Below are 21,806 nucleotides of genomic sequence, written 5' to 3' on the forward strand. Positions count from 1 at the left end.
TAATTTCACTGGCTGGAAGCCCTCTCCAAGGACCCCTGTGAGACAAAGTCAGGAATGGCTTCCCTCGGGATTGAGAGTGCCCACAGGGCTCTTCCTGTGCTTCCTCTATCCCCATATTTCACTTGGTTCTCTAAATTTATCTCAGCTTCAGGCAAGGCCAAATCCTTCTCCTGTGATCTGGATATTCAGGTTCCCCAGTGAGGATGTGTGCTCGGGGGTGGACATTCCCCCTCACACTTTGCACACTCACAGTTTTTCAGAGGTCTCACAGAGCCTGCAGTGGCAAGCTGCTTCCTTCGAAAGGTCTGTGATTCTCTCGGCTTTTCTGGCATGATCCTGTGGTAGTTCTTGGAGCAAAAGTTCACTATGTGAATCCCCATATGCTGCTCTGTCCATCCCAGTGGGAGCGCAAGTTAGTCGTATTTCCTATCTGCCATTTTTCCAGAGAAGGTTCTAGTGGCCATTCTTGCACTGCTAGAAAGAAATACCTGGTATTGGATAATTTATAAAGAAAAGAGGGTTAATTGGCTCACAGTTCTGCATGCTGTACAGGAAGCATAGCGGCATCTGCTTCTGGGGAAGTTTCAGGAAGCTTCCAATCATGGTGGAAAGCAGAGTGGGAGCAGGCATGTCACATGGGGAGCAGGAGAGACAGCAAGATGCCATAGACTTTAAAACAGTCAGACCTCATGATAAGTTACCACTATCGCAAGAACAGCACCAAAAGGATGGTGGTAAACTATTCATGAGAAATCCACACCCATGATTTGATCATTTCCCACCAGGCCCAACCTCCAATACTAGAGATTACAATTCAACATTAGATTTGAGTGAGAACACATATCCAAACTCTATCACCCTATCCCTACGAAAAATGTCTTAAATAAAAATAAAATAAAATAAGATTCTTTAAAAAGGCTACTTGACACTGGATTGTTTTGCTTACTTATAAGTATATATAGTTCTAAATAAAAAACAAAATTCAATGTATATTTTTTAAAGTACACATAAGTCTTTTCTAAAAAGCTAAGGTGTATATTTTCCTTCCTTTTTTTTTTTTGAGACAGAGTTTTACTCCATCACCCAGGCTAGATAACAGTGGCAAGATCACAGCTCACTGCAGCCTTGATGTCCCAAGCTCAGGTGATCTTCAACCTTCCTGGTATCTGGGGTTACAGAAGTGTAATCATTTTTGGAGGTTTTTTTTGTTTTGTTTTGTTTTGTTTTGTTTTTTGTAGAGATGAAATTTCACCATGTTGCCCAGGCTGGTCTCAGACTCCTGGGCTCAAGGAATCCACCCTTCTTGGCCTCCCTAAGTGCTGGGATTACAGGCATGAGCCACTGCACCCAGCACATTTACATGTTTTTTGTTGTTAATTTTTGAAAATTTTACTTTTCTGGACAACATATTTTGGCTCATTTGCTAAAGTATAATAATTTCTCAACAGAATATTTTACAGAATCTGTGTCAATTAAATGCCATTTTGGTCTGAGTTGTAGTATATAAAGTCATTTCTATAGTCTGACATGATTAATTTCACATTTACTAATTATCCTTTCCTCTTTCTGCATCCTCCATCTGCATCTTTCTTGCTACATCTTCCTATCTCTGTGTCTCTCTTATCACCCTCTTTTATAGCACAACATACACACATATTTTTATGGCATTTGAAAACTAAGTTAATGTCCTATGTTAATGTTATTATATATTATAAAAAGAGTTTTCTTTGTTAAAAATGTATCAAAACTGATTAACACTAATAGATTCTATTCATAAAAATATCCCTTATGTATTGGAAGGCAGATTCTTTTTTTTTTTTATTGCTGCATAACAAATTGTCTCAAACTTAGAGCTTATAGCATTATCTCCTCATTTCCATGGGTCAGGAGTCGAGGCACAGCTTAGCTTGGTCATCTTCTCAGAGTCTCACAAGGTTGCAGTCAAAATGAGAGCCAACATGTATGCTCATCTGAAGGCTCAACTGAGGAAGAATGAACTTCCTCCCTCATTTGGGTTATTAGTAGAAGGTAGGATGATGCAATTTAGGGCCCTATCTTTACTGGTTGCCATATGGGGACCACTCTCAGGTCCCAGAATTGCCCATGATTAGCAGACTCCACTGAAATTACTTGTTATGTGGGCTTCTTCAACATAACCATAAATTCATTAAGCCCACAAGGGAAGACTTTGTTTCTAGTCTGCTAAGACAGGATCTTATAAAATACAATGTAATCACAGGAGTGACATGCTATCACCTTTCCCATATTCTATCAGTCAGAATTAAGATATCTCTCCCATGCTCAAGGGGAGTTTATTAGCCAATGCTCTCCAGAGAAATAGAACAAATAGAACAGACACGAGATTTACCTTAAGGATTAGCTCAAAAAATTGTGTGGGTTTCTAAACCTAAAACCCATAGGTAGTTTGGTGAGCTGGAAACTCAGGCAGAAATTGAAGCTTCAGTTTTGAGGTAGAATTTTTTTCTTCTCTGAGACATCTCAGCTTTTTGTTCTCAACACATTCAGCTGATTGAACAAAACCAACTCATGTTGTCCACAGAAACCTCCTTTACTCAAAGGCAACTTAGTATAAAAGTTAACCACATCTACAAAATACCTTTATAGCAATATCTAGATTGATGTTTGGTTAAGTAATGGGGCACTATATCCTAGACACATACATTTAATCATCACAGGGAGGGAATTACAAAAAGCAGTGAACACTAGAACAAGGAGATCACTGGGATCTCCTTTGAGTCTTCCCACCACGGAAGGTATTTAGTTTTTTTATTTAATTTATTTTTAATTTTTTTTTTGGTGGTTGTCTCTAATATTTATTTGTCTCGTTATAAAATTAATACGTGAAGAGCATTGGATTTGGTGAGAACGTTTTGAACCCTAGCTGTCACATGTCATCTACAGGATCTAGACTGGTGATTTCTCAGAACTGCCATTTCCTCATCTGGTAGACAGGATGGTGAGCCCTGTCTTGCTCACTCAACATATGGCAGTGCATATGAAATGAGTTCACAGAGGGGAAGCACTTGGCAAGCTGGAAGGTGCTGACAAATGGAAGGGGTTAGTGTCACCACCCTCAACTGAGGTAGTACCAAGGTCCAAGCTCCTGCCCCTCCCCCTCCCCAGCCCCTAAATACACACACGAATGGGGGGCCACTTGAAGCCTTGGTTTGATGCAGCTGGGGGAGAGGCCACACACGTCTTCCACAAGCCTGGCCAGATAGGGCCTCACTGGGGCCCTTTCAGAATCGGGCATCGGCTGTTGCCAGCTGTGTTAGGATGTCCTCCAACTCGAGTCCATTCTCCGGGAAACGCTCGGAGAAGGATCTGATGAGGCCAGCAGCTGAGACCTCGTATTCCAGAAGCTACACGTCTGAGCCTTCAAGGCGAATGTTGGGCTGAACGATGAGCTTCCGAGATTCCTCACGCAGCAGCACCCTGTCCCTGAGGGTGAGAAAGCCCTCGGGGGGCGCTTCAGCGACTGCCACATACCTCTTGTACAGGGCCCACCCTCCGGCCGCATCCCCTGTGAACTTCAGCACCTCCGCAGGAAGCGCTCTAGGGCAGGCTTGCCCACAGACTGGATCTTGCTGCGGTCGAGACGGACCTGGGCATCCGGGAGCCCATCAGAGCCTGCGGTGGGAGTGATGGTACCGAGTCCTTCGCCAGCCTCCGGTAAGACTCTCAGGATCACAATCCGGGCCCGTATATGGGCCTGCTGCCAGTTGGAGGCCTCAGGTGTGTAGAACTCCAGAGCGAGCAGCCTAGCCCCAACTATGTTGGGCCAGTTCACGGAGATCACCTTCTCCGCATCAGCCCCCTAAAAGCCAAAGGTCTCCAGCACTTGCGGGTGGAGACAGAGGTAGAGGCCCACGCTCTTAGCCCGGCACTCTTCGTAGCTGGAGACGATGGTGCTGAACTTGCTGTCCCAGGTCTTCAGGCTCCGATACCAGCTCTGAATCTGCTCTCTCGTCTCTGGGTTGATCGGTCTCCTGGTCAAAGTTGAATGCTCCTTTTTCATCCTGCTCGAAGAGCTTGCTGCTGCCATAGCCCAGCAGTTCGTGCAGGCCCACCTGCACATCGAAGGAGGGCCCCATCAGGAGGATGTACAAGCCCTTTTCATTCTCCTCCAGAACGGTGAGCTTCTCCCACTGCGTGGCTTAGGCCACAGCCAGGACGTTTCCCCAGTGACACGTTCTTAAAGCCTTCCGTCTGCTTCAGATCATTGTAGTTGGAGATCTTGATGCCGGCAGGGATGCCAGAGCCAGCGAATGTAAGAACATCCACGGAGGTGAAGTCGGGGGTGAGGAACTTGTCTTTCTCAAAGCCTGGGGGCCAGGGCAACTCCTTCAGCAGCTGCTCTGTGCTCACCACCAGCCACTCAAACTTGGCACTCATGGCCTTGTTCACCACAACTACGAAGCCTTCACATACTCCTCGGGAACCAAAGGAGTCACGGTAGCTCTGGATGAACCCGATGTAACTCTCCACGGTGGGGCCTTTGTCCTGGATCCAGAAGCGGGAGCCCCTCTTGTGGGCCTCTGTGGAGCCCTGGGTGAAGCTCTCTATGTACTGGGCCGGCATCTGCTCCTGGTGGCTGTTGGCTGCATACGTCCTGGCTTTCTCCAGCTGCTCCATCACCTTCTGGAGGATGGACATGTAGTTCCCCCGAGTCACCTGGAAAGGGCTTCCCCGGAATTCCTAGCTCTTCAGCTTGGAATCATCTCGGACTCCAGGGAAGGCTCTGTGCCGAGCACAGAAGCCAGCCACACCTCGTAGTGGGGCTTCCCTTCTCCATCGACCTCTTTGAAGAGCCAGGTGTTGTACACACTGAGGTTCTGTGAGTCCAGAAAGTCTTGGGCCAGTTTGCCATCTTCCATGGTACAATTCCCAAATAAATAGGTGGTGATTCACTGTTGGGGAAGAGACGGGACATGGGAAAGAGGAGTTGCTGAGGTCAGGGCTGCAGGGACGTCATCTTCCCAGCTTAATTTTTTTTTTTTATCAGATAAGTGATGTATAGATATAATGTCCACTGATGGACAACACTTTTTCTCAGTCAATTTCTACAAAAAAATTAAGATGTACTTCTTTTAAATAATGAACTGGTAATTCTGAGGAGAAACAAGAAATCCATGAATAAGCTCTTTTTTAAATTATTATTTTAACAAGCAGATCTCGAATCAGAATGTTAGAAGTAGTCTACCTCCACACCACCATCTCTCATACCAATGAGCAAAAGCGCAAAAGTAACAGAAGAAGATTATTTCATGTGACATCTATTTCCCAAAGAATTTTTTCTATTTTCTTTCTCTATATATATTTTTTTACTTCTGAGAATAATTTGGGTGTGTTTACATTTGTGTGTATAGGCGAGTGTCCTTATGACAGAAAAGGAACTTACATAGTGGCAGGTGAAATGATTTGCAACAGTGTGTCAGCCTGAAGTCAAAGTCAGCAAGGAAACCCCCAAATCCTTGGTCTCAGTGCAGTGTCAAAGCCTGTAGCTCAAGGTCACAAAAGATGAGTAAGTCTCCAAGATCACAGAAAAATTTTTCCTTAGATTAATGGCAGGGCTGTGCCAAAGATGACTGAAGGGGCACCCTATGACATGCTCATTTATCAGGGATTTACTTGTTGGCTAATGATAGCAATAACAGTTTGTATCTGACAGACACAATTGGATATATGCAGTGAGAAACTATATTTGAACACAAATTTTACTGGATCTATATAATTTCTTCTACTATTGCTTGACCTGTCATCACAGTCTCTCTCAGTGAAGTTTATGGTTTTTTTTTTTTTAAAGAAAAAACAATTGTTTTTTTAGAAAAAATGGTTACACAATTGAAGACTATATCAAATTAACTGTTTTTATTCTTCTACATTCTTCAGAAGATATTTTCATATGTATACATAATTTCTAGTTTGCTGTAATCATAGCAGAGATACTAGAATTAATTTTTTCATTTAAATTCTTACTGTAAACACTGTGTTCTGAATTTTCTAGTGATATTGTTCTATGTTCCTGTTCATACAAAAATTTCATTTGAATTACATAAAATACTGATAAATAAAATAAATTTGCTTTTACTTATAATCTCACCACCATGTTATAATTACTATTAGCAATATTTTTATATGATCTTTTTGTGACAAATACATATATACTCAAGTATATTCACATATTCATGTATATACGTGCATGTGCATACACATACAATGATATTTTATTGGGTTTTTCCTTTTCTTTTTTGCTTAATGCTGCATTGTGAAAGTAGTTATACCATTAATTTTTCTCTTGAAGTACTACTTTAAATGACTGTAGATTACTTTATTGCATAGTTTTATTTACAACCAACAACCTGATGTTGAATATTTAATTTTTTTCCATTTTTTAGCATATCGAAGAGTATCATGATGAAGATTTTATTGTACCTCTGCTCTTAATCCTGAAAATAAATTCTTAATAGTAACATTTCTGGGTCAAAGCATATGCACATTTGATAATTTAATTATGTGTATTGCAATTTCAAGGATCATCACTAAAATAAAAGGAATAAAATATATAAATTCTGCACAAGAAAAGGAAAATGAGATAATTAAAATAATCAGCATAAAAGTTAAAAAATAAGAGAAAAGCAGGCTAGAATATGTATATCAACAAATACCAAAAGAGGCAGATGTAAGTCTAAATATATTAAAACTTACATTGAATGTGAAAGGCCTAAATTCTCCAGTTAAATGACAATATTAGCAGATTAAAAAAAAAAACTAAATATATGCTACTTATGTAAGTCATTTAAAATAGAATGGTTGAAAGTAAAAACAGAAGAATATATACCATGTAAACCCTAATAAAATAATGCTACTGCAAATATTTTAATATAAAAAAATGTAAATTTAAAAAACTAGATATAAAAGGATTACTCTCTAATTATAAAACGTTCCATATGTCACATAGCCGTACAATTTTACCTGTGTATGCTGCTTAATAGCATTGCCTAAAATACTTACAAAAGAAAATAATTATACAAAATTATACTACCTTTCTCAGGAAATGTTAGGAGAGGCAACAACAACAGAATCAACAGACATTCGTTGATCAACCTAAGTAACAAAATTGGTCTAATGGAAGACCAAGATCCCTGTATTTAACATTTATAAATAGGCATTTTTTCAACATACACAGATTATTTACAACTATTGATAATATAGTGGCCATAAAGGATATCTCCATTAATTTTAATGAACAGATTTCATTATAAAATATGTCCTCTGATCACAATTTAATTAAGCTAATACAAATAGATAACTAAAAATATCCCAGTGTATTTGAGAATTAACAAATAAATATTTTTTTACTTTTGGAAAGCATCTTGTAATAAAATTGATGTTTTCCTCCTGTGGCATCACAGTTTTTTGTTTAACACATGTGTGTACCATCATATTTAAATACAAAACAGTTTAATCAGTTTAATCTCCCTCCAAAGTCCCCCGTTCCATTTCTCATAACTCCTGACAACCACTGACTGCTTCTGAGTTCCTATAGATTTGGCTTTTCAAGAATGACATATAAATGGAATCACATAGTATGTAACATCTTGAGATTGACTTCTTTTACACAGCATAATGCTTTTAAGATTCATCCAAAGTCTTGTGTATTTCAAAAGCACATTTCTTTTCCTTGCTGAATAGTATTCTATTGTATGAATACACAAGCCACAATTTGTTTATCTGCCCTTGGAGGACATTTTAATTGTTTCTAGTTTTTGGCAATTATGAATAGTGGACATTTGTATGGAGGTTGTTTTGTAAACATAATTTTTCAACTCTTAGGGTAGATATCCGGAAGATGAAATGCTGTGTTATATGGTAATTATATGTTTGCCAGTCTAGGAAACTAGAAAACCTTTCCAGAAGGATTGTACCATTTTGCATTCCTATCAGCAATGTTTTGAGAACTACAATTGTTCTGCATCTTTGATAGCACTTTATATTTTTAGTTTTTTTTTTAAATGTAAGCCACTCTAATGGTTGTACAAAGGAATCTCATCATGGTTTCATTTTACATTTATCTAATGGCTATTAATGTTGAACCCCTTCTTTGTTATCCTTATTTCTTCTTAGCTGAAGTGGTTGCTCATGTCTTTTACTAATTTTTAAATTGGATTGTGTATTTTCTTACTGTTGAGTTTTGAATATTCTTTCTATAAATTTCAATTCTTTGTGCATAAGTAAAATAAAAATATTTTCTCTCATTCTGTGTCTTGCCATTTAAATTTTTTATCAGAGTCTTTCACAGTGCAATAGTTCAGAAAAATTGGTGAAGTTCAATTGATCATTTTAATCTTTTATGAATTATGGTTTTGATTTTATGTCTAAGAACTCATCAACCAAACTCAAGGTCACCTAGGTATTCTCCCATGTCACTTCCAAACATTTTACATTTTTGCAATTTACTTTTAGGTTTTTGAATTAATTTCTTTTAAATTTTTTGAGATAATTTCTGTACATGGTGTAAAGTTTAGAATGAGTTTCATTTCTTTTGCCTATGGATGTCTATTGTTCCAATACCAGTTGTTGAAAAGACTAGCCTTTATTCATTTAATGGCTTTTTTAACTTTGTCAGATTAATCAGTCACATTTGTGTGGCTCTATTTCTTTAATTGCCATTCTCTTTCTTTTATCTATATGTTTATTCCTTCACCAATACCACACTGTGAACCCTGAATATCTGAGAGAGATCTCAGTCAATTTATGAAGTTTATTTTGCCAAAGTTAAGGATGCACACCCGGGACACTGCCTCAGGAGGTCCTGACATGTGCCCAAGGTGGTCTGAGCACAGCTTGGTTTTAAACCTTTTAAGGAGACATGAGACATCAATCAATACATGCAAGATGAACATTGGTTCAGTCCGGAAAGGTGGGACAACTTGAAGTGGTGAGGGGGCTTTCAAGTCATAGGTAGACAAGGGACAAACAGTTGCATTCTTTTGAGTTTCCGATTTGCCTTTCCAAAGTAGGCAATCAGATAAGCATTTATCTCAGTGAGCAGAGAGATGACTTGCAATAGAATTAAAGCGAGGTTTACCCTATGCAGTTCCCAGCTTGAACTTGACTTTTCCCTTTAGCTTAGTGATTTTGGGGCCCCATGATTTATTTTCTTTTCACAACACTGACTTGATTACTGCAGATTTTTAGTAAGTCTTAAAATGGGCAGTATGATTCCTTCAACTTTATTCTTATCTTTCTGAATTCATTTAGCTATTCTAGTTCTTTTGCCTTTCCTTATAAATTTAGAATCAGCTTGTCTATATCTGAAAAAAATTTTGCTTAAATTTTGATAGATATTACATTAAATCCATAAAACATTTTGAAAAGAATTAGTATCTTTAACAAATTGAGTCTTCAATCAATTAAAATGGTAGAGCTCCTTATATTTAGATATTCATTTGTTTCTTTCATAAGCATTTTGTAATTTTCAGCATCCCGATAGCATACACGTTTTGTGAGAATTATAACTACACATTTTTTGGAGGTTATTGTATTTATATGAAATTGTGTGATATTTCATTATTAAGTAATTTTTAGATTCTAATTTTACATAGATAGTGCATGAAGGTAAGACTGGTTTTCATGTATTGACCTTGTACTTAAGAACTAGCTAAACTGACTAGTTCTAGGAATTCATTTCTTTATAGATTCTTTGGGATTTTCTACATAGATAATCCTGTTGTCTGTGGATGGGCAGTTTTCTTTCTTTATTTCTTTTTTTTTCCTAACAAGCATGCTTTTTATTTATTTATTTTTTCCGGGCTTATTTCCCTGGCTAACACAATAAATACATTTTATAAACAAATGTATGTGGACTTTCAGTTCCAGGAAAAAATAGAGTGGATGAACTTTTCTTTATTCTTTCTACTAAGTCCAACTAAAAACTAGGGACATGATATATAAAACAAACATAAGGACACTCTGAAAGGTGATAAAAAGAATGCAGGTTATTATTACTATTATTTTTTTGGTTGAATATATCCCAGACTATCTGCTGTAGCATGTGGAAACCTGCAAACACAAAAGGGTGCAAACAAAGCCCCAAGGAAAGTCTGTTTTCTCTAGCCAAAGGTCCAGGAAGATAAAAACCTTAACAAGACAGAAAACTTTTAGATAGTGATTGCCCTGCTTTAACCAAATTCCATGGACTCCATCCCCACCTCCACTAGTAAAGGCCAAGTAGAGAGCTGAGATTTTTATGTTTATCTCACAGTAATGTGGTACCTACCTTCTTTCTTCAAGGTGATCATAAAAGGCAAAGATAAAAAATCCCAGGCTGGAATTAAGAAGCTCCCCATCTCTTACACACATACACACTGTGGTATCAATAAACACTGGGAACAGTAATGAAGTGCTTTTTCATTCCATGATGGACAGTTTCTGTATCTTGATTGCCTGGGTGGTTACACTAATCAACATCTGGGATAAGAAGGCATAGAAGTAATTTTATGAATTGTATCAACATCAGTTTTCTAGTTTTCATATGGTACTAGAGTTACATTAGATATAATCCTTGAGAGAAATTGAGTGAAAGGTACATGTTCCTCTGCCTATTCTCTTTGCAATTTCCCTAATCTAAAAGTGTTTTAAAATAGAAAGTTAAAAAATCAAACAAAGAGAAAAATAATTGTCTTAATGCATTTTCTGTTGCTATAACAGAATACCACAGATCAGGTAATTTATTTATTTTTTTTAAGTTATTTAGCTCATAGTTCTGGAGGCTGGGAAGTCCAAGTGCATATTGCTAGAATCTGGTGAAAGTCTTCCTACTGGGTCATAATATAGAGGATGGCATCACCTGATGAGAGGAATAACTTGCCAGCTCCAATCTCTATTTCTCTTCTTAGAAGGCCACCAATGTTATCATCGTGGCTTTACACTCTAAACTTTACAGAAATTATCTCAAAAAATACAAAAGAAGGGCCAGACACAGTGACTCATGCCTGTAATCCCAGCACTTTGGGAGGCCAAGGCGGGTGGATCACGCGATCAAGAGATTGAGACAATCCTGGCCAACATGGTGAAACCCCGTCTCTACTAAAAATGCAAAAATTAGCTGGGTGTGGTGGCGGGTGCCTGTAGTCCCAGCTACTCAGGAGACTGAGGCAGGAGAATCACTTGAACCCAGGAGGCAGAGGTTGTAGTGAGCCGAGATTGCACCACTGCTCTCTAGCCTGGTGACAGAGAGAGACTCCATCTCAAAAAAAAAGAAATAAAATAAAACAAACAAAAGAAACCTCATCCTTATGACCTTATCTAATCCTAATTAACTTCCAAACGTTCCACCTCCAAATGCCATTTACATATGAATTTACGGATTAAGTGTCCAACTTAAACCATAGAAAAATGTATCTAGGAAGAGATGATAATAGATAATAGAAAATAATTTGAAGTGAATTATAATAAAAACTATTCAAAATTGTTTAGCACAGGTAAAGCAATATGTAAAAGATAACCCATACACTTAAATGCATATGAAAGAAAAGAATTGTTGATTAAAGTGAGCTCAGCATTTATCTTAATATATTAGAAAAAGATGTGCAAAATAAGTCCAAAAAAGAGCTGAAGAAAGATGATAATAAAGATAACATAATAAACCAATGAAGTAAAATATATATACAGTAGAAAAAGATTAACAATGCCAAACATTGGTACTTCTAAATAAATATTAAAACTAAGAAAATTCTGGAGAGATTGGGAAAGATAAAGAAAGACAGAAAGAAAAGAAAAGCAAAAGAGAAAGAATACAAATAAAAGCCACAAGAATAATTTAAAAATCATATATTGCTATAGATATTACAGGTTTTGTATATATTTAACAGATAATAAAATGTTGTCATATAAAAGGTTTTACAAAACTTTTGAAGATTTGAATAAAATCAAAAACCTATAATTTGCCAAATCTAACTCTAGAAAATTAGAAAACTTAAATCATTCAAAAGCATTTAAAAATACATAATACAACAAATACAGTAATATTTTAAGTGGTAGAAGCGTAGTCACTGTAAGAATTTTCAACTTTGTATGCTTGAAATTTATAATAATTAAAGTATCAGCATAACATTTTTGTACATAAGCACACACACAGATGTGCACACACACACCCTAAAGTTGCTTTTTAGTGAAATCAACCAAGCATTAAGGAAAGCATATTTCCAGTCTTATTCAGGGTTTCATAGTTTTCCAAAGAATAGAAACACAGAGCACATTCCTCAACTAATATTTATTTTACCTGCATATCCTTGAAACAAAAACCTGTCAAAGATAACATTTGAAAAAGTAACTGTTGGCCAAATTTTTTTTTTATTCATGATTTTCTGTGATTTCTTTGAGCAATACAATAGTCAGCTATATCTAAATTGTGTATTTGTGCACGTGCGTATTCAAATTTAATTATGAAGATGAGTTCAACATTAAAAGATCAACAAAAGTTTTCCACTGCTTTAATTGATTACCAGATAAAAACTATTGTATTAATAGATGAAAAATATTTAGAAAAAAATCAATTATCAATTCATAGTTTAAAAAATAATTCGTTAAAAACCAGAACTAAAATTCACTTTCTCGGCCTAAAAGAAAAGTTATCTACAAACAAACAGAGACAAACACACTATTGTAATCATCATACTTAATGGTGAAACATGTATATTGTTTCATGATATGATATCACTATAAAGCAGTGCAAATAAATGAATGGAAACACAACAACACAGCAGCAAGACTAGAGTGTCTGCAATAATCATTTCTATTTAACATTTTATTGAATATTGAAGCTAGTCCAACAAAGAGAAAAAATGTGTAAATGATGAAAAAAAATCCAAAATGCCATTATCCACAGATAATATAGTTGGCATATTAGAAATATTTAAAAATTTATGATAAATGAATTAAAATTAATAACAGTGTAACAAGATTGGTGGATACAAAATCAATATAAAAATAAAGCAATTATTTTTCTATATACCCTTAGAAAACAGAATATTAAACTTAAAAGCTGCCACCATCCACAATTGCATTAAAAGTGTCAACTATCGAAAAATAAACTCAACAACATGTGTGCAATATAATTACAGAATTTATTCTGCCACATTAAAGATAAGCTAAATAAATGAAGCCTCATTGTATGAGGCAGTTCACACAGAATCAGCATTACTAGAAAGCTTCTTAGAATTACAGATTTTTGGGGTTTCACTCCAGAGCTACTTAAACAGAAATTGTGAGGGTTTGGCCTAGCAATGAGTTAAGTCCTCCTGGTGATTCCTGTATGCTAGAGTTTGAGAATTACTGATCTAGAGAGGTGAATAATCTTGTGCATGATACAAGCAGCGTTGCTTGTTATCCCAAACTAAAAACCACACAGAAGCCAGTCAACAGTAAATTGTAGCCAACAATGGTAGGCTATAAAGCAATACAAATAAATGAAAGTGAACACACAACAATATGGATGAATATTGCAACATATTATTAAATAAATAAAGGAAAAAACAAGATGATATGTTCCATTTGTTTCTATTTATATAAAGTGAAGAAAGAGGAAAAATTAAGCTATCCCATTTAGGAATGCACACATGGGTGACAGAACTAAATAAAAAGCAAGGACATGAGTTCTTCTTACTTTTTCTTGTATGTTATATTTAACAATAAAATTGTCTAAAATTAAAGTTAAGAGATATGGAAATTATATAAGGGAATTCTGACACGTACTGAAGACACATTCTACAAGGAAAGAAAAAAACAAATGGAGGAGAAACAATATTTAAAGAAATAGTAGATAATATGGTAGTATGACAGATGGAAGAAAGCAAACTGAGTCCTCATACTGAAACTAGTCGCTGAGAGCTCAACGGGATAAAAAGTCTCACTGATAGAAAAATAATAGTAAAAACTAAAATCAAGAAAAGTAGAAAATCCTATAATCTTCCAGAGAGAGGGAAAAAAGATAGCTACAAATGGATAAGAATCAGATTGATATATCATATTTCTTATTGACAGCCCAGATGCACAAAGACAAGGGAACAATGTCCTCAGTGTTTTGAGGAAAAATGACTTTGAGTCTGGATATAACAAAAGTGTTATCCAAATCTGAATGAGAAATAAGATAGTGTCAGACATGCAAGGACACGGAATATTCGCTGCCCACAGACCTTCGCTTTTAGAATCATTACAGGATGTATGCCAGAGACAGGGAAGATGCCTGAAACAATTACTAAACTTAGACTTCCTCTTAAAAAGAAAAAAAAAACTCTCAAAAAAGACCAGAATAAATGAATGAATGAATGAATAATTTCAGAGCTTGAGCTTTAACCATTAAGCTGCAAGCACTCTCAGAAGGATCCATTTGTTTAAAATGGGGTTTCCAATGAATTTCTGCAAAATTTGTTGTTGAACATTCTGTTCATTGTACTTATTTACCATGAGCTTTCTGTTCTTATTGGTACAGTTGGCTTCTGCATGTTTTTGGCTATGTTATTCTCTGATCTGATTATTGTCCCTCTATGTTTTCTATCTTATAAGAATTTCTCTAAATTTCTAGTGTGCTGATGTTGCTTTTATATTTTCCATTGCTTTTCATGTATACTTTTACATTTTTATATTCTTTTCTGGGATTTTGAGAGAGAGAGAGAAAGTAGGTACATGTATCTGGTCCATCATCTTAAGCACTATCCAAACTGAATGTAGTAAGCTTCTACAGAAGATCTTATTTAAAAAAAATTATTCAGCTGCTAATCCAAACTTATTCAATGTAAATATAAGGAAATTGGAGGCCAGACTACCTAAACAGTTTGACTTGGCAGATGCAGTAAGCCGGGACAGAATCGATATCAAATTTTAGTTCTTCCCAATGACAAAATGTTTCCACTTGATCATGCTGAACATTTGATCAAATTATATTTATACAAAGTGTTTATCAAAGTAAAAAATAACCATGAAAGAAATAAAGAATTCAATATTAGGAAAGCAAATGTCAGTCTTCTATAAATATGAAAACACTACTTTCCATAATTTTCTCAGCATGCAACTGAGTTCTACCTCTAATTTGGATGCTAAGACATAATTATATGTAAAAAAATTAAATTTTGAAAAATCTAATTTGTCTATTTTGCTGAATCTCTTAAACATAAAACTAACTCCAACACAGTCCATTCTATAATTCATTTCTGCCTCTCGTGGTTGATAGTGATTACAATTAGTATTCATTGGTCACTTTATGTTCCAATAGAGACACGGTGTTAAGTGCTGCCAAGAGACCTCTAAACCATTTTACAGATGAAGAAACTGAGGCCACCAAAAGTTTAAAGAAAAATGTACAAGAGCACACAAATTTGGAGGCCTGCATTGTGAGCCATTAAGCTACATTTCCTTATATTCAGTTATCAGTGATGTGTTGATAAATGTTTAGCAAGAGACAGCTGGAACTGGGGATAGGAGACACAAATTGTAGTTGATTTTTGTGCTGTAAATATACCCACTGTGGTTAATTTGAAGACATCAATTGATGTCCATGAAAGAGATATTGGAAAGACTGGGCAGAAGCACACCATTATATAGGGTTTCCACTATGCAGGTAAAATAGATATTAATAACCACAAGCACTAAGCAACAGTAAATGGTAGCAAAATACTTAGAAATTATGAGTTCTGAGCATTTCTTACCCGTGTTTTTACTGTTATTTAATTGTAAGTTTCTATAATTTGATTTTTAATAATATCTGTGTTTAGAAACAGGCTCCCCAAATTTCTCAAAATATGACAATAACCTCGTATAATCTGATATGAGTTGGCTTTAGTACACTACAGGAGTTAGTCATGAGTGTTTTTGCTCTACCTGTAGTTTGGGGATGCAAAAAGTACTCATAGCTATAAATTGGTTTTGCTTATTAAAATACCTGCAGAGTAGGCCAAGTGCAGTGGTTCATGCCTGCAATCCATGCCCTTTGGGAGGGAAGCCAAGTTGGGAGGCTTGTTTGAGGCCAGGAGTTCGAGACTAGCCTGGGCACATAACAAGACCCCTGTCTCTACAATGAATAAAAATGTTAACCAGGTGTGGTGGCAAGTGCCTGTGGTCCCAGCTACTCAGGAGGCTGAGGAATGATGTTTGCTTGAGCCCAGGCTGCAGTGAGCTATGATTGAGCCATTACACTACAGCCTGGGAGACAGAGTAAGACCCTGTCTTAAAAAAATAATAATAAAAAAGAAAAGAAAAGAAAGAAAAAAGAGAGAAAGAAAACCCTTGCACATTACATTGCTTTATCATTTTGAAGAAGATAGCTTTTTGTTTGTTTGCTTGTTTTGAGGTATGGTGAATTACTTTGCCCATTTTTAAAGTCAGAACCATAGCCCATTGTAGTACATAGGATAGTACAGTGAATTTATAATATTTAAGCATTATGTATCATCACATATACCCATGCACACACACATACATGAAAAGAACATTTCTATCAATTGATCTACATGTGTGTATTTATGTTTAGATACAGAAAAAATAAATTTAGGAGAATAAGTTAAAATTTAAAAAAGTATTACCATAAAAGGTAATATTAGAAAGTACTTGAAGGCTTTGTACTTATGATACTGTATGTATCAGTACTAACTAAAGGGTGAAATCTGATTCACTCGAAGTTAAATCCAACTCTGCATCCATGGAAAGTTTAGTGGTGACAATAGACAAATAATGGTCTTTGGTTGAAGCTTCTGCTAAAAACATTTTTCTTTCAAACACAGAATTCAAGACAAGGTCATTGATTGTGTTCCATAAACAACCTGTTCTATTATGTATGGCTTCTGCATTTTTGCCTTGAGATGGTTTTCATTCACGCTAACACTTATCGTGCTCATCTGTCTGTAACTTCTATAGAATGCCTTATTTTACTATTGAACAGATCAAGATAAATGATGCTTTACTGGGAGGTAAATTAGACTCTTAATTTTTCTTACACTGAAGTAATTATTATTTGATCCAAAACCATTAAAGGTAAGTGACATCGTACATTAGAAAAGAACTTCAGCTTTAGCTCTAAATTCTACTGATGCTGTGAAATGCTTATTTAATTTGATTGCATACATACATATCTCCACAAATATATATGTTTCAAGGCTATCATGTAAGACTAATAGAATGTCTAATGGAATTGCTATACTTAAAAGTTAAAAACAAATTTTAGTTTGCTTTTTGGGTTTGCATGTTTTATCATAAAGGATAAGTTATTTGTCCTTATATCTGATTTTGACATATTTTTCTATGACAGAAGGAGTAAATATCTAAACATTAAGTGGTTATCTCCATTTCACATTACATAACCTACAAGTTTGTTGCTGCAAGGAAAGAACTTGCAAGGAAATTGATTTGGGTTGTCAGATGGAAATACATGTCTGCAAAACATTAAGTTCTCCATCACCAGAGGTATTCAAGTATAACTTCAATGACTACATATTCATTTTATAGTAGAAGGGATCCAAACGTCAGATGAGTGGGGAACAAGGAATGGGGGAGCTTAGTGATTTAAGTTACCTTTACAATCTCTCTTACCTGTTTGATAACCTGAACTGTCTTTTCTCCCTTCTTTTATACTATAAAAGAGCTTAATCATTCAGTATACTTCTCTCATAAAAAAGTGGTGTGATGTGTTTATATGGCAATCATATATTTATAACATCTGCCTTAATTATATTAGATTGGGGTCTGAAACAGAAGAGCTTGATGTGGTGAAAAACCCATAGGATCAGCAATTGAAACACCTGAATTGTTGCCCCAACTCTACCATTAGAAACACTATGATGCTGAGAAAGCTATCAGGCTTCAGGGTATTCTATACTAAGTAGGAGAGTACTGGTCTTTTGATATCTAAGTTTGCTAGAAGCTCTAAAACTATATGATGTTAATATCTGCTGTCTATCTCAATTACCTCCAAAATGTGAGACGGGTTATACTTTCTCAACTTTTGCCACTTACTATCAAAATTCACATAAAGAAAAGTGTTCCCTGTGTGAACCTCATTTGCTGATTTTTAGATTGAAGTTAAAAATCTGTTTATTGATTTAGTGCACCAGCCAATTTGAACACTAGAATCAGCTTCTTGGAAAATATTGCCAAGAAAAGCTGAAAACCAAGTATATCCAGCTAATCTGTTTTACAAAGTATTAGAAATGTAGTTGTAAGGAAAATGTTTTGTGGATTGTGCTATCCATCTTTTCTATTTTGCTGATGTCACACTGAGGTGTCAATTAAAGATGATATGTGCAAATCATTTAAAGCCCTAAAGAGAAAAAGGAAAATGTTACCAAATATAAGGTTATGCCCAGGCAATTAAGGAAGCAATAACTGGAAATTATAAATGGCAGGCAAACCAAGCCTATAAGAAATAATTCGGGCTTCAAATCTTAGAGACTCTTTTTTAAGTGGGCAGCTTGGATCCCAGCCTTCATGCAGAACATGTCATTAATTGAACGATGTCTTTTAGAAACACAAGCATCAGATTCTTGGTGGGTGTCCTGCTATATTGTTTGGTATTGATAGAACTTGTTAGTCTAGAAGTATCATTTTCAAAATGTCTTATTATAGAAAAAATATGAAATGTTTACTTATTTCAAGAATCAAGCATAGTATACAGGACATGTCAAAAATATAAATGTATACTTTAAATAAATAATCATGCACTCATATGTAACACTAACTTTCTGAGCTGTATTAGTGATGCTGAAACACAGTACAGGTACATATGTTTAAAGGAATAATATCAGAACATAAGTTCCTGTTGTTTCAAAGCAAAACTTTGCCTAACTCCATGTTATAAGAACCTCACCTTCTTCACGTTATAAGAACCTTAAATATGTTAATATTGGTTTATTAGTTTGCTGCCTCCAGATATCTTACATATGAAAAACAGACATGGGTGCAAAATATCGGGTACACTATTTTCAGAGAGCCAGAGGAAATCAGAATCTAGGTGATTACTCAACCTCTACTGTGTTTTACATTGTCATCAGTCTCAGAATGTAGCCTTTGTCAGAGTAAAACTAGGTGGTCCTGACAATATCACGAGTTAGTTTGATTTTCTTGCTACACTTGTCATTTCTGCCATAACAGTGTGATGTCTGAAGGGGTTTAGCATGTTTAGAGTAGTGTAGAGGTTGGTATTGCCTGTTGGTATAGTGGTGTGATGGTAGTGGTGAACTGTAAACTTTGAAAGGAGAAGCAATTTGCCTTTATTGCAGTTTCACAGGCAAGTCAGAACTTAAAGACCATATCACCTAAAGAGACAAGAGAACAGAATAGTGGATATATCGAAAGCTGTACCATTTGGGGACTGGGAGATTTAAGTGTGCCATACATTTCTCTATCTGCCTGGAATATGTCCCCTTTCATTCCCACACGTCATCCTTCTGTTCCCAGTTTACATGTCACTTTTGATAACTCTTCTGGTTCACTGTCTAGGCTAACTGTTCCTCCTATGGAATCTCACGGCACCCTGTTTTTCCCTGCCATATTGCTTATAACACTCTTTTATTGTATATCTATTTTTCTATTTCCTTATTAAACTCAAGTTTCCAAGATGGCGTGGATTTGATCCATGTATCTTTTTTGCTTGTTAAAATGCCTGGTTTACTGTAGGTATGGCGCAAATGTTAGTCACTGCTTCCCTTCTCCAACTCTAAATGAATAGCCAAAGCCGCATGTTTGTTAGCACATGTGGAATGTCATCAGTTGGTCTGCCATAAATAGTTAGGGTTGAGATACTGGGAAATGGAAAGGAATACTATGAATATAACATGATTTTAAATTCCAAGTTTGGACCTAGAAAAACACAGGCGATAATGACAATAATATTTTATATTTGTGTACATTTTGCAGTTTGTGAGCACATATAGAAATGGTGAGGCACTCAGATATGCACGTACCTTGCTCAGGGACCATTTTGGGCAGTGGTGGATGAGAGGGCTTTGAAAGTCTTGAAAGCCTTCAGTGGGATTAAGGACCTCTGACAGGTCTGGTTCAAGCCTTAGGTACATAAGAAAGCAGGGATGTAGAGTTGAGATCAGGAGAAACGGAATCAGTCCTGGTTCTGCTGTTTCCTACTTGTGTGATTTTGGACATCTGACTGCAGTCCACAGTTGGGTCTAGTTGGTTCAGATAACTTCCTTCAACAACAGCTTAGATGTTTATTGTAACTCAACGATTTATAGACACAAAGGACTAGTTGAGATGAATCAAATTTACACATAAGATAGATATGTACAATATTATAAGATTTTAAATTAAGTATAAAAAATGTTTACAGCAGCAAAATGGAATGATAAGATTTGATTGTGGTATTAATTTATTTTTGAGTAGAAGTTTGAAAAAATAATTGGTTATAAAGTTTATGGAGGATCATTAGAGAAGGGAATAATTAATCTAAAATAATGTGTATCTAATGTTGCATTTTAGAATTTGTAAAGTAGCGTACAAATGTTGAAAGTACAGTTCACCCTTGAATAATGTGGGAGGTAGCGGTGCTAAGCCTATTACCATGCTCACAGTAAAACAACTGCTTATAACTTTTGATTCCCCCAAAACTTAACTACTAATATCCTACTGTTGACCAGAAGCCTTACCAATAACATAACTAGCTGATTAACACATATTTTGTTTTATATATAATATATACTGTATTCTAAGAGTAGAATAAGCTAGGGGAAAAGAAAATGTTATTTAAAAAATCATGAGGAAGAGAAAATATATTTCGAATTCATTAAGAGGAAGTGGATTACTATAAAGATTTTTATCTTCATCATCTTCACATTGAATAGACTGAGGAAAAGGAGGAAGAGGAGGGGTTAGTCTTGTCTCAGGTGTGGCAGAGCTGAAAGAGGTGGAGAAGGTGGAAGGGGAGGCAGGAGAGGCAGACACATTTGGTGTAATTTTAACAGAAATGTATTGTAATTTCTGTCTGAGTTTTTGCTTTTACATTTCTCTAAAAATGTTTTTGTATGGTACCAATCTTTGTTTTACAATTTGTTTTAGTTTCAATGCCTGTATCATAGTAGAGTCCATGATGTAAAAGAAGTCAAAAGCAGTCTTGAATAACAAGAATCCTTCTGACAGACTCTCTAATGTCAGTTTGTTTTCTGGCACTGCTTCTTATACATCTTCTTTCTCATCGTCTGGCACCGGTTCAAATATACTCATCTTCATCCGTACCTCTTCTGTTAATTCCTATGGCGTGATGATGTCTTTAGTTCTTGAATTTCTGCAGGATCCATATCCTGAAGCCCTTTACCTCCCACCTTTTTTTGCCATGTTCATAATCTCTTTCATGATTCCCTTGATTGACTCTGTCATAATCCTGTAAAGTCATGCACAACACCTGGACACAGTTTCTCCAGTAGGAATTTATTGTTTTGGGCTTGATGGCATTCACAGTTTTTTCAGTAGCAATGATCGTATCTTCAATGGTATAATCTCTATCAAGGTTTTCTTTCATAGCATTGACAATCCTTTTTATAGAGTACTATGTGCAATGAGCTTTAGAGATCCTTATGATCATCTACTCAAGGGCCTGAATTAGAGACGTTGTGTTTGGAGGTATGACCACTTCAAAACATGTTTGGCGTTGAATTCATTGGTTCTGGGTGGTCAGGGGCATTGTCCAATATCAAAAGAACTTTAAAGGCCAGTCCCTTACTGACAAGGTACTTCTTGACTTCAGAGATTGATTCAAAGTATCAATGGAACCAATCCAGAAAAAGATT

At 35.9% G+C, this 21,806-nt stretch overlaps 1 pseudogene; it reads right to left on the reverse strand.

Moving 5' to 3' along the window:
* Positions 1 to 2,993: 2,993 nt before the first annotated feature.
* LOC100455407 (dipeptidyl peptidase 3-like) lies at positions 2,994 to 21,538 on the reverse strand (annotated as a pseudogene).
* Positions 21,539 to 21,806: the final 268 nt, after the last annotated feature.

The sequence above is a fragment of the Pongo abelii genome, chromosome 13, assembly GCF_028885655.2.
Source record: "Pongo abelii isolate AG06213 chromosome 13, NHGRI_mPonAbe1-v2.0_pri, whole genome shotgun sequence".
NCBI classification, from domain to species: domain Eukaryota; kingdom Metazoa; phylum Chordata; class Mammalia; order Primates; family Hominidae; genus Pongo; species Pongo abelii.